Raw genomic sequence first — 15,625 nt, 5'->3', positions numbered from 1 at the left:
CTGGGGAAAGCCTCATCTTAGCGAGTGGCCCTCGGCTAGTCCCGCAGATCGGCCAAGTACGCGGAGGCCGCGCGGTTTCACCATTAATGTTGCTGAAGGACAATAGCTCATCAAGCCCCACCGAAAGCCCCGGACCCGTCGCGGAGCCTGGGCTGGCGGGGGATGAGGCTGAGCGACTCCTCCTAGAGGTGGTTATGTGGAGAAGGAGCAATCCCTTCTCCCTCCTCCTCCTCCCCCCGCTACTATCCGCGGCCCAGAGAACTGCCGCTTGCCGCCATTGACACGCACAGATAGAACCCAAAGAAAGGCAAAGAGTCCTGCCCGGCACCGGCGCCGCGCGGGCCGAACCTGCGCCCGGGGAGGGGCGCGCAGAGGGCACCGGGCGCCCTGAGCAGGCGGCGCAGCACCAGGTGAGCCCGCCATGGCGATGGCATTATTGTTTAGGGTGCTCCGGGGTCTGGAAACAAAACGCGCCGCCGGGGCAGTGCAGGGGCCGGAGAGAACCACCTCTGCCTCTCCCCCGAGCCCCTGCGGGCGCACCCCCGATAGCCAACCCACCCCCTGCAAAAACAAATTCTTAAATCCAGCCGCCCAACTTGCTTCCTTGGGTGATAAAGAGGGGGCTACTAAAGAAGTGGTCAAATTCCTGCGGCCAGCGAGGGGCCGGGGGCGTCGAGGGTAGTGAGAGAAGGAGGAGGGATGCGGGGTTCAGCAGCGGGCCCCAGGCGAGGCTGGACCCGGAGGAAGCGGAGGGCTCCTGGGAATGCGGAGTTTCAGGCGCAGAAGCGGGAGGAGGGTGGCGCCTGGCCGCCGAGGGGCACGGGGCGATGGGTGGGGGACTGCGCAGGGCCCGAGGGAGCCCGGGGAGGGCCGCTCGGGGTCCTCTGAGGGTGCCCGGGCAGGGCGCCGGCGGCTCCAGGCTGACAATGGAGGGGGCGCGGAGCAGCCGGGCGGAGGGAAGGGACCCGAGTCCGGGGGCGGGCCGCGCCGGGGAAGGTCAGGCCGGGGACGCCGGGCGGCGGGGCGAGGGCTGGGGGTTGCTGTGCGGACGCCCGGGCGCCGCGGGCGGGCGTGCGCCCCGGGGCCGGCGCGGAAGAGGGCGCGGGGCCGGGCACTCCCCTTCGGTTCCCTTTCCGGGGCGCCCGGTGCCTATGCGCGCTGCGCTTTCACCGGGAAATGGCGGCCCCGCCGTGGCTCGCCTGGGCAGTCTGGCTCCCGCTTTGCGCGGGAAAAAATAATAATAATAAAAATAACGAAAAAGGGAATAAAAGTAAACTGGCTGCGGCGCAGGAAAGGGCTCTGCCGGGCACCGGACGCCGTGCGTATCACTCGCGGGGCGCGGCGGTTGGGGACCAGCCCTGCCTCCCCCGGCTCCCAGCCTGCCGCCCCGGCGCACCTCAGCCCCAAACCGGCCAGCCCCCCGATCGCCTGTGGGTGTCCTCCCCCGCCTTTCCTCGGGGGGGCGCCCTCAGTTCTTGCCCTCTTTGTTCCTTACAACAATGGCCAAAGGAGCATTGGTTCCTCAAGGGCCAAACGAGCGTCCTCCAGGAGTTTACGGTCGCGTGCAATGGACCACCGTGGGCCTGACTGAGGCCTGGTCCTTGCCAGGGTTTTTTGACAACGGCCCTGGATAAGTGAAGGGATGAAAGGGGCGAGAAGAAATGGGCTGAGAAACCCAAGTGCGGGGCCCTGAGTGTTTGAGGGGACGCGATGCGAACCGCGGCTCCGTTGCCCTGATTTTAAGGGCAGTTCCCCTATCACAGCAGCGCTGGGACTGAGGTGTCCGTCCAGCTTCTGTCCACCTCAGAGGAATTCAAAACAAGGGCCCAGTTCTAAGCCCCACAGATCCCAGGATCCCCTAGGGACGATCCATGCACCACGGCAAATGGTTTCCTCACTTTGCTCATTTGTGTTTGTTTTGAAATCCAATTGTCCCCTCACTGGGCTTCACAGTTGCTACTGAAACGGTTCAATAGGTGAGAGAAAAAGAAAACATTAAGAGGGAGAACATGTCTTCGTGTGTGTTGTTCTGAACCACACACTAAGCTACACATAATTCTCAATCCGTTTTAAAACACTTCTTATTTTCAGACTAAATGTTCAGAGCTCCAAGATTTGGAAGCATGCTGGTGATTTTTAGAATTGTTTTAGCCTAACATGACATATAAATAAACAGAGGCACTGCCCGGTGGATAAGTTTATCTCCCATCGCATAATTCACATCTTCATAACCCCTCTTTCCTGTAGCCAAATTTCCTTTTAAAACATGCCCAGTTCTCCTCTCCTCTGATTTTTCCTACCCTACCACAGTTACACCTCACCTGGATCCATTAATTGTCAGACTTTACACATGATTAGTGGTTTCCTCTATATCAAAACTCCACAAAAGAATTTACCTCCTTGAATCCAGAATGTCCTGAGGATTCTGACCCTACTCCCTCACCGTTCCATCTTCTGTCTGGTTCCCAGGATTTTTAAGGCGCCTCTGGTCTGCCGTTTCTCAGTGGGTAGGACACCCTGCTAGCTATTGTCTGAGACAACCACATCTGTTTTCACTGCCTCCTGCCAGCAGAACAGGAGGTGAGTCCCGTCTCAGGCAACTTTAAATGAAAGGTATCTGTAACTTGTTACCAGCGAGGGATGTGCAAACATTCAGCCAACTTTCCTAAGAATGTTTTTCAACCTTAAGAAATAACCTCCAAGTTAGATGCAGTCTTGGCAAATGGAAAGTATATTGCACAGAGATTAACAAAGAACTTGTGGTTAGAGATCATTCAACAAACACTTATTGAGCACCAGTTCTTTTGCTGTTTGTTTTGTTGTTTTGAGATAGGGGGTCTCGCTACGTTGCTCAGACTGGTCTCGAAATCCTGGGTTCAAGGGGTCCTCCTGTCTCAGCCTCCTGAGTATACACCAATTCTTAAACACCTCTAGATAGGGAAAGAAATGAAATAAAATATAAGGAAGTCATTGGGCCCTTCTCTCATAAAGCTTACAACCCCCAGCCCAGGAGATAAAATATACATGCCGGTAAAACAAGGTAAAAAGTGATTTTGGCAAGCTAATGGGAAAACAGGTACTTTCATATACTGCTGACGTGTGTAAATTGATATAACCAATTGGGAGAGCAGTTTGGCACTATAAAATTAATAACGTGCACATTCTGTGACCCACCATTCCATTTCTCAGTATGTCACCCAAAGAAGCAGGCAGCCACGAGCTCAGCATGTATAAGGCTGTTCATTGCAATTTTGGTCATTCTGAAGTAGAAAACAGCCTAACAGCCATCAACAGGGAATGGCTAAATAAACTCTGGTGCATCTGTCTTCTGGAATATTATGCAGCAGTTCAAAAGAATGAAGCAGATCTATATATACTGAGACAGGAAAGATCACCAAGATATACTATTAATGAAAAAAGCAAATTGCAGAACAGTACATATTATATGGTACTATTGATATAAAAACAAAATAAAATTATAAATTTCTGTAAGTAAAAATGCATATAAAATGGACAGAAAAAGTGTAGAAGATGCCCACTAGGAGAGACAAGAACTAGAGGAATTGTCAAGAAGGGCTTTAGCCGTATCATTATTAATACCCATCCATAGCCTTGTTATAATATTTGAAGTTCTGTAATTTGTTTTTTTGTTTGTTTTGTTTTGTTTTGTTGAGATGAAGTCTCGCTCTGTTGCCCAGGCTGGAGTGCATTGGCACAATCTCAGCTCACTGCAACCTCCATCTCCCAGGCTCAAGCAATCCTCCTGCCTCAGCCTCCCTAGTAGCTGATACTACAAGCTTGTGCCACCACGTCTGGCTTATTTTTTGTATTTTAGTAGAAATGGAGTTTCACCATGTTGCCAGGGTGGTCTCAAACTGCTGAGCTCAGGCAATCCGCCCACCTCAGCCTCCCAAAGTGCTGGGATTACAGGTGTGTGCCACTGTGCCCGGCCAAGTTGTGTAATTTGAATTAATGTATGCCTTGCTTGGATAACTAAATACAAGTAATAATTTTAAAGTGATTGATAATACGTAATTGATAATACGTAACGATATACACAAGAAAACTACAACAATTTGTAAAGGGAAAAGAGGGTTTTGGACTTGAAGGGAGGGTGTTGGGCTAGGCTTTGTAGAGAACGTGGCAGGATTTGGATGCAGAAGGGTAAGGGAGCAAGGCAGGTGGAAGGAAGCTGGATGCAGATGCTGTGTTCCAGCTAGTCCTCGTTCTTCAACATGATTATGAGATTCCCTTGCAAGGCTGAGAGTCCTGGCCTGGTCTACCCTGCCAAGGTTCAGGTTGAAGGGTGAACTAAAAGAACCCTCACAATTTTTTTCATTGCAATTTAAGTCTGTGACTGTCTTAAATTCTATATATAGAAGAAAGAGAAAAACGAACCAGTAGAGAAGTATATGAGTTCCAATATGGTATTGGAAGATCATGTTTTTAAAAGGAATATAGTGAAATCTTGAAGATAGAATTTTTTTCCCCAATATACACTGGGATGTATATTGGGAATTAGGTTGGAGCGAAAGATAAGTGTTTGGGAGGATAATTCATTTCCCCCAAAAAATCACGAAAGAGACCTTTTGAAACAAAATATTTAAGGCTAGTTTCATTTATTCATATACGTGTTAAAGGAATATTTATTGAATATCAACTGTGACCTAACACTATGCTAGGTGGCATCTGGGGGTAAAACATGCAACAGCGTGTCGGAATAATAGCCCAGTTGCAGCAGTTGGGGTAAGGGAGCTGGTTCTAGTCTGGTCTCACAGGCCATGGACAAGTCATTCAATGAGCACGTTCCCTTCCAAGCCATTCCTTTCATTGTAGCTACATTTGGGGGGTGGGGGGGTGGGAGAATGCTAGATGATTGATTACTCAAGTCCCTTTCAGTCTTAGGTTATGATTTTGTGAAATCCTTTGACTTCCAACATTGCAATGACTATGAATTACCAGGCAGATGGAATTTGGAGACTACAGGATTAGACCGAGGGGATCTGACAGTGCCCAGCCTTGGGAAAAGCAAAACTATTTGCTGTCGTGAGGGTTCTCAGCAGATGATGTGGCTCTCAGGGTTTTCCTAGAGTTAAACTTTCATTATTACCCCTTTACACACACACAACCTCAATCACAGTAATAATTGTAGCAGTTGGTTTTGAAATAGAAGGACAAAGAGGCAGAAATATGCCCAAGAAAATGTCAGACTGCATTTCATGAAAATAGTTCTCTATAATGATTTCTTCTGTGGAAATAAATCACAGTAGTTAATGTTTATTAAATGTCTGCTACCTGCCAGGTACTCTTCAAGCACCCTACATGTATTAACTCATTTAATTCTGACAGCAGCCCTGTAAGTAGGTACTGTTACTACACCCATCTCAGGAAAAAGAAATAGGGGGGGTGGTGATGAAGAACATGCCCAAAGTCACCACACAAGGGACTCCAAGCCAGGCAGCCTGACCCCAAAGCCCTAAATCCTTATGCCCATGTGGTAAGAGCAAGGAGCTGCTAGCTTTCCAATGATTCTCAGATGATGCTCAGCTTAACATTTGTGTAGGCAAATTTTTATTTTCAAAACTTATTTGTCTCACTACTTTATCCGACTATGACAAATGAAAGAAAGATATGAGACTGAGCCACAGAACTCTGTGCTTTAAACTGTCTTGTCACAAAGTATTAAATAAGATAAATTTGGTGGTTTCTCTGAAGCCCTTACTGTTCATTTATCCATCTCACCATCCATCATACTTTGCCCGATTTATTTGACTGGCATTGCCAATTTGGACTTGGAATGGAGTAAGTAATTCAAGTCAAAAATCTTATGCTTTGATAGAAATGTGTGTGGTAATATGCATAGACCACCAGTGTACAGACATTTACTCCAACTGACTCTGAGATGTCAGAAGGGTTAGATACACTGACCACGTTTTTTCACTCAAAGTTACAACACATGATCTGGCCAAAGATTTAGGGGTTGTTTCTGGATATGAAAGGCGGTCCTGATGATAAGAGTTTAGATGCCTAAATTTGGGATATTTCTATGACAACAGGATAAAAGCAGAACAAGATAAAATCAAACTTACCCTGGAACCCAGGCCCCGTGCTGTCTGGGCTGGCACTGCCAATGATATATATATACACACAGGATTTTGTAACTTGTATTTTGTGCTCCTGCCTTCGCTGCTCAATAAGACCATTAAAATTAAACAGTGGCGGTGGAGCACAAAGAAACAAACCCCAATAGCTTATACAATATGCAACATAAATGTTTAGGTCAGGTGGTGATTCACTGGGTTGCTCATCCGAGTGGTAAACTTCCAAATTGAGCTTTCTTGCAGAATTTCAATGAAGTGGTCATTGACTTAAGTCCCCTGCCAACAACCCTATCACCACTAAACTGAATTTTCACCTCAGCTGTTCCGCAGTAAACAATGTAGATTATTGTTTTGGGGTGAAGAAAAAGCAGTCCTAGATATAAAATCAAGCAGATTTTTTCAGGTCCAGTTTTTCTTTTCTGTGGTTATCCTGGGTGAAGAAATAGCGACTTCAAAGGAAAGACGCTGTGAATGTGACTTACTTATCCTGGCTGCTCCATCGCTGTGAATGTAAGTGACAGGTGGGGCTTAGAGCGAGTCTATTTTGAGCATCTTACAGGTTGGAGAGGACCTCAGAAGTGAGCTGGTGCAAGGGCTCTTAGGTGGGGCTCCACAGAGCCCAGTGCCCCTTGGAGGCCCAAGGCAGGAAAGGTGGGGACCAAGCGTTGAAGTTCCCAGGCACTTGCCCACTCCACCCAGGACAGCTCCCCTTGTATCTTTTTTATATAGTAAAGCCTAATTTCTAGTTTTGCTTTTTTTTTTTTTTTTTTTTTTTTGAGACAGAGTCTCACTGTTGTCACCCAGACTGGAGTGCAGTGGCGTGGTCTTGGCTCACTGCAACCTCTGCCTCCTGGGTTCATGATTTTCCTGCCTCAGCATCCTAAGTAGCTGGGATTACAGACTTGTGCCACCACGCCACCTGGCTAACTCTTGTATATTTAGTAGAGACAGGGTTTCACCATGTTGGCCAGGCTGGTCTCGAACTCCTGACCTCAAGTGATCCTCCCGCCTTGGCCTCCCAAAGTGCTGGGATTGTAGGCGTGAGTCACCGCGCCTGGCCTCCTACAAATTTTTGTTAAAGCAAAAGGGGAGCCCTGAAAGGCCTACCGATTTGCCTATAGGCCACAGCTAGGCACAGCTGAACTAGAGGCTCCCTCCCCGTGGTCCACTGTGCCTTCCATTCTACCACCTTGATGCCCCCTTGAGCTTTGGCAGGTCTCACCTGCAGAGAGGATGGTGTGGTGTGGCCAGTGGCAGGTTACCCCCACAGAGAGGATCATGTGGTGTGGCCAGTGGCAGGTTACCCCCACAGAGGGGATGGTGTGGTGTGGCCAGTGGCAGGTCTCACCTGCAGAGAGGATGGTGTGGTGTGGCCAGTGGCAGGTTACCCCCACAGAGAGGATCATGTGGTGTGGCCAGTGGCAGGTTACCCCCACAGAGGGGATGGTGTGGTGTGGCCAGTTTCACCCACAGAGAGGATAGTGTGGTGTGACCAGTGGCAGGTTACCCCCACAGAAAGGATCATGTGGTGTGGCCAGTGGCAGGTTACCCCCACAGAGGGGATGGTGTGGTGTGGCCAGTGGCAGGTCTCACCTGCAGAGAGGATGGTGTGGTGTGGCCAGTGGCAGGTTACCCCCACAGAGAGGATCATGTGGTGTGGCCAGTGGCAGGTTACCCCCACAGAGGGGATGGTGTGGTGTGGCCAGTGGCAGGTCTCACCTGCAGAGAGGATGGTGTGGTGTGGCCAGTGGCAGGTTACCCCCACAGAGAGGATCATGTGGTGTGGCCAGTGGCAGGTTACCCCCACAGAGGGGATGGTGTGGTGTGGCCAGTTTCACCCACAGAGAGGATAGTGTGGTGTGACCAGTGGCAGGTTACCCCCACAGAAAGGATCATGTGGTGTGGCCAGTGGCAGGTTACCCCCACAGAGGGGATGGTGTGGTGTGGCCAGTGGCAGGTCTCACCTGCAGAGAGGATGGTGTGGTGTGGCCAGTGGCAGGTTACCCCCACAGAGAGGATCATGTGGTGTGGCCAGTGGCAGGTTACCCCCACAGAGGGGATGGTGTGGTGTGGCCAGTTTCACCCACAGAGAGGATAGTGTGGTGTGACCAGTGGCAGGTTACCCCCACAGAAAGGATCATGTGGTGTGGCCAGTGGCAGGTTACCCCCACAGAGGGGATGGTGTGGTGTGGCCAGTGGCAGGTCTCACCTGCAGAGAGGATGGTGTGGTGTGGCCAGTGGCAGGTTACCCCCACAGAGAGGATCATGTGGTGTGGCCAGTGGCAGGTTACCCCCACAGAGGGGATGGTGTGGTGTGGCCAGTTTCACCCACAGAGAGGATAGTGTGGTGTGACCAGTGGCAGGTTACCCCCACAGAAAGGATCATGTGGTGTGGCCAGTGGCAGGTTACCCCCACAGAGGGGATGGTGTGGTGTGGCCAGTGGTAGCCCTTAGCTGAAGCAGCTGATACACCATGCTGGGGCCCAGGAGCTACAGGGTACCCATACATACATAACCAGGGAGCAACACTGCCTGTCAACAGCACAGAACGTAGAACTGCAGCAAAAGACCCAAGCCACTTTTCCCCACAGTGCAGCCACTGCCTGAGGACTGACAGCAAGGCCAGGTGTGGTGGTTCACGACGGTAATCCCAGCAGTTTGGGAGGCTGAGGCGGGCAGAGCACTTGAGGTCAGGAGTTGGAGACCAGCCTGGCCAACCTGGTGAAACCCCATCTCTACTAAAAATACAAAAATTAGTGGGGCACAGTGGTGGGCGCCTGTAAACCCAGCTACTTGGGAGGCTGAGGCAGGAGACTCGCTTGAACCAGGGAGGCAGAGGTTGCAGTGAACCAAGATCACACCACTACACTCCAGCCTGGGTGACAGAGCCAGACTCTCTCTAAAAAAAAAAAAAGAAAGAAAGAAAGAAAGAAAAAAGGACAGACAGCAAGAAAAACTGGGTAGGGAGGTGCAGGCAGAGGAAGGGATGGAGGAAGAGGGGTTCCAGAGCAGTCTGTTGTTCTAGTTTTGAGAGCAGACAACTGGCCCCACTGATGTACTCAGTTGCTCAGCAAACATGGATGTCTCTGGGAACCCCTGGTGGATTAGGCACACCTGCTGTCTGTTACTGGAACATTCACCCTAGCCCCTAAGAGCACTCCTGCACACGCCCGCTCCCATCAGGGATGCTCATCTTGGCCCAGACAAAGCCAGTGCCCTGCTCAGAGAAGTAAAGAAGGCGCTGCTTATAACAATAAACTGCATTACTAATTTGGATCTGTTAGATTTGCAGAAAACAAGGTAGTTTGCCCACTGTTATGCTTGATAAAGAACTTATTTAAATTAAAAGAAAATATTGGTCAAGCTGGTCTCAGTGGCTCATGCCTGTAATCTCAGCACTTTGGGAGACTAAGGTGGGAATACTATTTGAACTTAGGATGTCAAGGCTGCAGTGAGCTATGATTGGGCCAGTGCACTCCAGCCTGGATGACAAAGACTCTGTCAAAAAAAAAAAAGAAAGAAAGAAAGGAAAAAGAAAATATTGGTTTAAAGAAACCAGACTACTTTGTCTTTTTATGAAGGCCATCAGCATGTTAAATAAAGTTTATTCTTTCTCCCCGAAAGCAATTTATTCAATAAGAGCACGTGCTAAGGATTTTTCTTTCTTTCCCCTCCTCCCTTCCGAGATCCCAGTATAATTTTAAATATTGTTTATGGGAATCCCACTCTTTCTATTTGTCAAGCCTCAAAGAACAAAAAGACAAGAAGAGACCAGGCTGGGCCCAGTGAGGGTGTTTTTGTTTTGTTTTCTGTGAATGAATAGATTCAGGAAGGCAAACTGCTTCATTTTCTGGTTGACTTTCTTTAGGAATGCATTGCTAACTCAGATTCAAAGAAAACTAAAATTATTTTTACTCATTTCTCATCCAAGTACTACAGGTGGCCAAACATATTTTTATTAGAAAATAGCATAAGGCTAATAATAAAGAAACAAACTACGTTATAGATCAACAACTGCTGCTTTTCTCTTTTTTAAAACAACCATAGCTCAGGTTCAACAGAGACAACAAAACATGTTAAAATGTCTTAGTAGCCTGCAGTAGCAACAGAAATCCTAAATCAACCCCTTAAACCCTCCAACCTCTTGTCCCCAGCTCCTCTACAGTGACCACACATGTTCTGCCTCTGAATGACAAAGAATGTGCCGGCAGTTGAACTTCCCGCTCCATGACGTGACTTGAAATACTTTTTGAAAAGGGAATGATTTGTTATCCAATAGTATAATTTAAATAAATTGGATTAATGCTTGGTTCTAACATTCATGGTTGGTTAATTTGGTTAATTTGATCTGCGTGTCATTTTGATGAAATTGCATTTGATATAACCCTTTATGTTATAAATTGTTAATGTGCTTTAACATATATGACGATAAAATTATTGACTATTCTCATTCACTTAAAGGTGGCCTTGAAAGAAAATGGTTTGGAAAGTATTATACTATAATGATTTGCCCTTGGAGTTCATAAATGGAAGTGTAATAGAGCCAGTGATTTAGCTTGTGTTACTGAAAATGGTTTTTACAGCTACAAAATAATGCTAACAAACTATTATTATTTTAATACAGTACTTAGGGTAACATACCAAAATACAGTCAAAATCTATTAGATTTTTTTCATACCCTTTAAAATATATTTTAGTGTATAGTTAATATATTTATATTGAATCCCCTCCTTTCCTACCTAGTTTTGTTTTATTTCATCTCAATTTATTCTCCCAAAGGATTATTCTGAACTGACAAAGATGCTTCATTACAGTGTCTCCATCACTTTTCATAAATATTTACAATATAAAATATTCTGAAGCACAATACCACAGATTAGGGAAATATCATAGGGGATAAAAATGAATAAATTGAATAAATTTCAGCAATTTTAAAACAGTACACGAGTCCATTAGGGATGACACTGTGAATTTCGTGTTCATGAAAACAATGTTTAAAGGTTTTTTAAAATTTCAATTCCATCATTAAAAAGCTCTAAGATCTCTTATTTCTAGATTTAAAATAATGTATGATGAAAGCACTTTGATTTGCATACTTCTGAAGAGAATGATCTCGAAAGAGTGCTTTAAAATAAGCTGACTTGTGATTCTAGATCCTTTGTCGAGGTGATTCATCGGTGCAACCGAACCCCACCTTTGACACCCTGGCCTGTAATTATAGCTCCCAATCCTCACATTACTGACTGCTCTCTTTTTTTCAAAACCTCCTTGCAGAAGCTTGACTATAGAAAAAATGGTCATTTAAGTCAGGATGGTGTTGTATGTTCTCACCCATAGTGGGAGCTAAACTATAAGGGTACAAAGGCATCAGAATGACATAATAGACTTGGGGACTCAGGGGAAAGGTGGGAAGGGGGTGAAGGATAAAAGACTACGAATTGGGTTCAGTGCACCAAAATCTCACAAATTACCACTGAAGAACTTACTCATGTCACCAAATACCAATAAAAAAATTAACAAAAGCAAAATAAACAAACAAACAAATAAATAAATAATAAATAAATCAGGACTCTGGAGGTGTCTAATGGCCCACCTTGCTGGTTGGTAGAGGGTTTGTTGCAGCCCTCCACAGTTTACAAAATAAAAATAAAAATGTGGAGAAGCTGAGGTATAAAATATGGCTCACTGTTTATCAGCTCCTTATACTTGAAGAAGAAAGTATTTGAATAAAAAGAAAATATTGGTCTAAACACACCAGACTATTTTGTCTTTTGATGAAGGCCATCAGGGTGTTAAATAAAGTTCCCTGTTTCTCACCAAAAGCAACTCATTCAATCAGGGCACGTGCTGAGGGGTTTCCTTTCTTTCCTCTCCTCCCGTCTGGGATCACAGTACAATTTTAAATATTGTTTATAGGAACCTCATATGCTGCAGTTGTGCAAATACAGACACACTGAGTTGGATTCTATTCTATTAAGGAGTCTTTATCGTCTCTTGATGCAAAATTTTATATTCTTCAATTATCTCAAGACCGGTTAGTTTTCAGTGACTCACCTGGTGATGAAGGTGATCTTAATTTTTTAACATGACATTATTACTCAATTATAAAACAGTTGAGCTGCTTCTCCTCAGCAGCATACTCATTTCAGGCTGATCCACAAATGAGTTTTGTTAAAATGTTAAAGTAAAATAACATTCTCAGTTTCCAGTTCAAAATGATGGACTGAGCACATGTACTTTCCTTCAAACCCCTCCTCTCCAGAGCCACAGAAATAATGGTAAAGAAGTACAAATAAAATAAACAATAACAAAGGGGTAGGGGCTGGTGGTGTTAGTTAACAGCAGGTGGGGGATTTCAAGAAATTGCCAGAAGACTGAAAGTGCATAAGAACATATGCACGTCACAGGGGAAGCCACAACTGAGAGTAAAAGCAAGAGGGAACTGCAGCGAAGGTGGGGAGGGTGAGAAGTGGGGACTCATTGAAGGTCTGTTTCCAGGACAGCTCCGTGAATTGTCCTTTCTCGCTCCTTTACTACTAGAAGAGTTTCCAGCAGTTTGGTATTTAGCCCTTAAGCTAACAATCTGAGAGTTCTTCTCTAAAGCAATCAAACAACTACAAGAGGCTGGGCATGGTGGCTCACGCCTGTAATCCCAGTATTTTGGGAGGCCGAGGCAGGCAGATCACCTGAGGTCAGGAGTTCAAGACCAGACTGTCGCACATGGTGAAACCCTGTCTCTTCTAAAAATACAAAAATTAGCCAGGCGTGGTGGCAGGCTCCTGTAATCCCAGCTATTCAGGAGGCTAAGGCAGGGAGAATTGCTTGAATCCGGGGGACAGAGGTTGCAATGAGCCAAGATTGTGCCACTGTACCCCAGCCTGGGTGACAGAACAAGACTCCATCTCAAAAAAAAAAAAAAAAAAAAATTACAAAACTACAAGGCACACGTAGAATTTCTAGGATAAATATCACACCACAAAATAAAGCTCCCCACTCATTCTGGCATTTGGGGGTCCTCAGTTCCTAACTGGACACCCTAAAGCCATGCCTGCTAATGCGGTTTGTCTGTGTCCTCATCCACATCTCAACTTGAATTGTATCTCCCAGAATTCCCACATGCTGTGGGAGGGACCCAGGGGGAAGTAATTGAATCATGGGGGCCGGACTTTCCTATGCTATTCTCCTGATAGTGAATAAGTCTCACGAGATCTGATGGGTTTATCAGGGGTTTCTGCTTTTGCTTTCTCCTCATTTTTCTCTTGCCGCTGCCATGTAAGAAGTGCCTTTTGCCTCCCGCCATGATTCTGAGGCCTCCGCAGCCATATGGAACTGTGAGTCTAATGAAACCTCTTTTTGTCCCCAGTTTTGTGTGTGTATTTATCAGCAGTGTGAAAATGAACTAATACAACTAACTAGTTCCTAACTGGACACCCTAAAGCCATGCCTACTAATTGGCATGCCCTGCACACACACCCAGAGGTCCCAAACAGGAAGCATGCTCACCAAACAATGGTTGAAGAATTGAAGAAAGCTCTTCTATCTGCCTGTAATCATCAACCTTGTCCTTCATTCTTTTTTTTTTTTTTTTTTTTGAGACAGAGTCTCACTTTCTCGCCCAGGCTGGAGCACTTAAAAAAGGATCGTTGCAGTGGCAGGACCTTGGCTCCCTGCAACCTCCACCTCCCAGGTTCAAGTGATTCTTGATTCTCCTGCCTCAGCCTCCTGAGTAGCTGGGATTACAGGCATGCACCACCACGCCCAGCCAATTTTTATATTTTTAATAGAGGCAGGGCTTTGCCATGTTGGCCAGCTGGTCTCGAACTCCTGACCTCAAGTTATCTGCCCACCTCGGCCTCCCAAAGTGCTGGGATTACAGGCATAAGCCACTACGCCCGGCCTTGTCCTTCATTCTTAAATGCAAATGCATAACCAAAGATCACCAGACATTTAAGAAAAGCCTACATGAAAGTAAAAGATGAAAATCAATCAATCAATCAATATAACAACTGCCTGATAAAATAATTTAGAGGACAGAAGATAAATTTAACACATTCTAATTAGTTTCAGAGAGATTTGAAGACATGGTACAAACATAAAAGTACAGGATGCTGTAAAAAAGGAATAATCTGAGAACAAAAAGAGCTCTTGGAAATTAAAAATATGATTACCAAAATTAGATAAAGACTGAAGAAAAAATAGAAGAAAAAAGATAAGAGACTTGGACTATTAATCCAGGAGATCCAATACCTGGTTTATAGGAATCTCAGTAAGAGACAAAGAAAGGGGGTATAGAGAGAAATAAAGAAATTGGCAGTGGGTTGAGTGGGGAGGGATAATCAGAGACATAATGGAAAAAAAATTACATGTTATAAAAGTCTTAAGTTTTCAGGTTGAACCAAGTTATTGACAAACGCTGAGCAGGATAAAGGCGGCTTGGCAATGACTTCAAAATATTGAAGCAAAATGATTTTGACACTAAAAATGATAATACTCTACTAAATGATAACCTAAAGATAATTCAAGTAAGATAGTTCTGTTTCTGAAAGAAAGCAAAGTTTAGGCCAGATGTGGTGGCTTATGCCTTTAATGCCAGCACTTTGGGAGGCTGAGGCGGGAGGATCACTTGAGGCCAAGAGTTCACAGGCGGGAGGATCACTTGAGGCCAGGAGTTCAAGACTAGCCTGGGCAACATAGTGAGACCCCATCTCTACAGAAAAATTAGCTGGGTGTGGTGCACACCTATAGTCCTAGCTATTCAGGAGGCTGAGGTAGAGGATTGCTTGAGCCCAGGAGGTCAAAGCTGCCGTGAGCGGTGATTATACCACTGTACTCCAGCTTGGGTGACAGAGCAAGACTCTGTCTCAAAAAAAGAAAAAAAGAAAGAAAACAAAGTTTACTTTCCTGTCCTGTTTCTGAAGAGTTACATCAGGTGGATACCAACAAAACAAGGGAGAAAACCAAGAAAGAGGAAGTCATAGGGCCAAGGATGAACAGAGAAGATAGATCCCAGAAAGACCAGTCCCAGGAGGACCGCTGGCTAAAACAACTCCCATTCCAAACTAGAGCTGGAGGTCAGAGGGCTTTGAGAATAACCCCTCTGCAAACGGTTCTCTGGGAAGAACAGGGTCTCTACAAAGAACAATATGATTGAGAAGCTGAGTGATTTTGAGGACATGGTAAAGGAACGTCTTTTGTCAACACAGAAAAATATGGTCCACGTTCCTATTTGTGGATTCTGTATTTGTGAATTTGCCTACATGCTAAAATGTATTTGGAACCCCCAAATCAATACTTGCGGCACTTTCATGGTCATTCTAGGACATGCACGTGCACAGAGCAGCAAAACATCTTAGTTGCCACAAGCATACCTTCCCAGCAGAGGTTGCACCACGTGACTGCCTTCTTGTTTCAGCTCACACTGCAACCAAGTGCCCTTTCCATGCCCTATTTAGTGCCATGTTTTTCGCGTGTTTGTGCTTTTTGTTGGTGATTTTGCTGTTTAGAATGGCCCCCAGGTGTCGTGC

General features: G+C 46.0%; 1 protein-coding gene across 1 annotated transcript in view; it reads left to right on the top strand.

The window, feature by feature from the left end:
* The first annotated feature begins 248 nt into the window (after positions 1 to 248).
* Positions 249 to 15,625, top strand: part of MACROH2A2 (macroH2A.2 histone) — a 60,051-nt gene continuing 44,674 nt past the window's right edge. The window contains 1 exon segment of the mRNA NM_001266414.1: positions 249 to 410. The gene's annotated coding sequence lies outside the window, so the exon portion shown is untranslated.

The sequence above is a fragment of the Macaca mulatta genome, chromosome 9 (assembly GCF_049350105.2).
Source record: "Macaca mulatta isolate MMU2019108-1 chromosome 9, T2T-MMU8v2.0, whole genome shotgun sequence".
Lineage (NCBI taxonomy): Eukaryota > Metazoa > Chordata > Mammalia > Primates > Cercopithecidae > Macaca > Macaca mulatta.
This window is presented reverse-complemented; position numbering and strand designations above follow the sequence as displayed.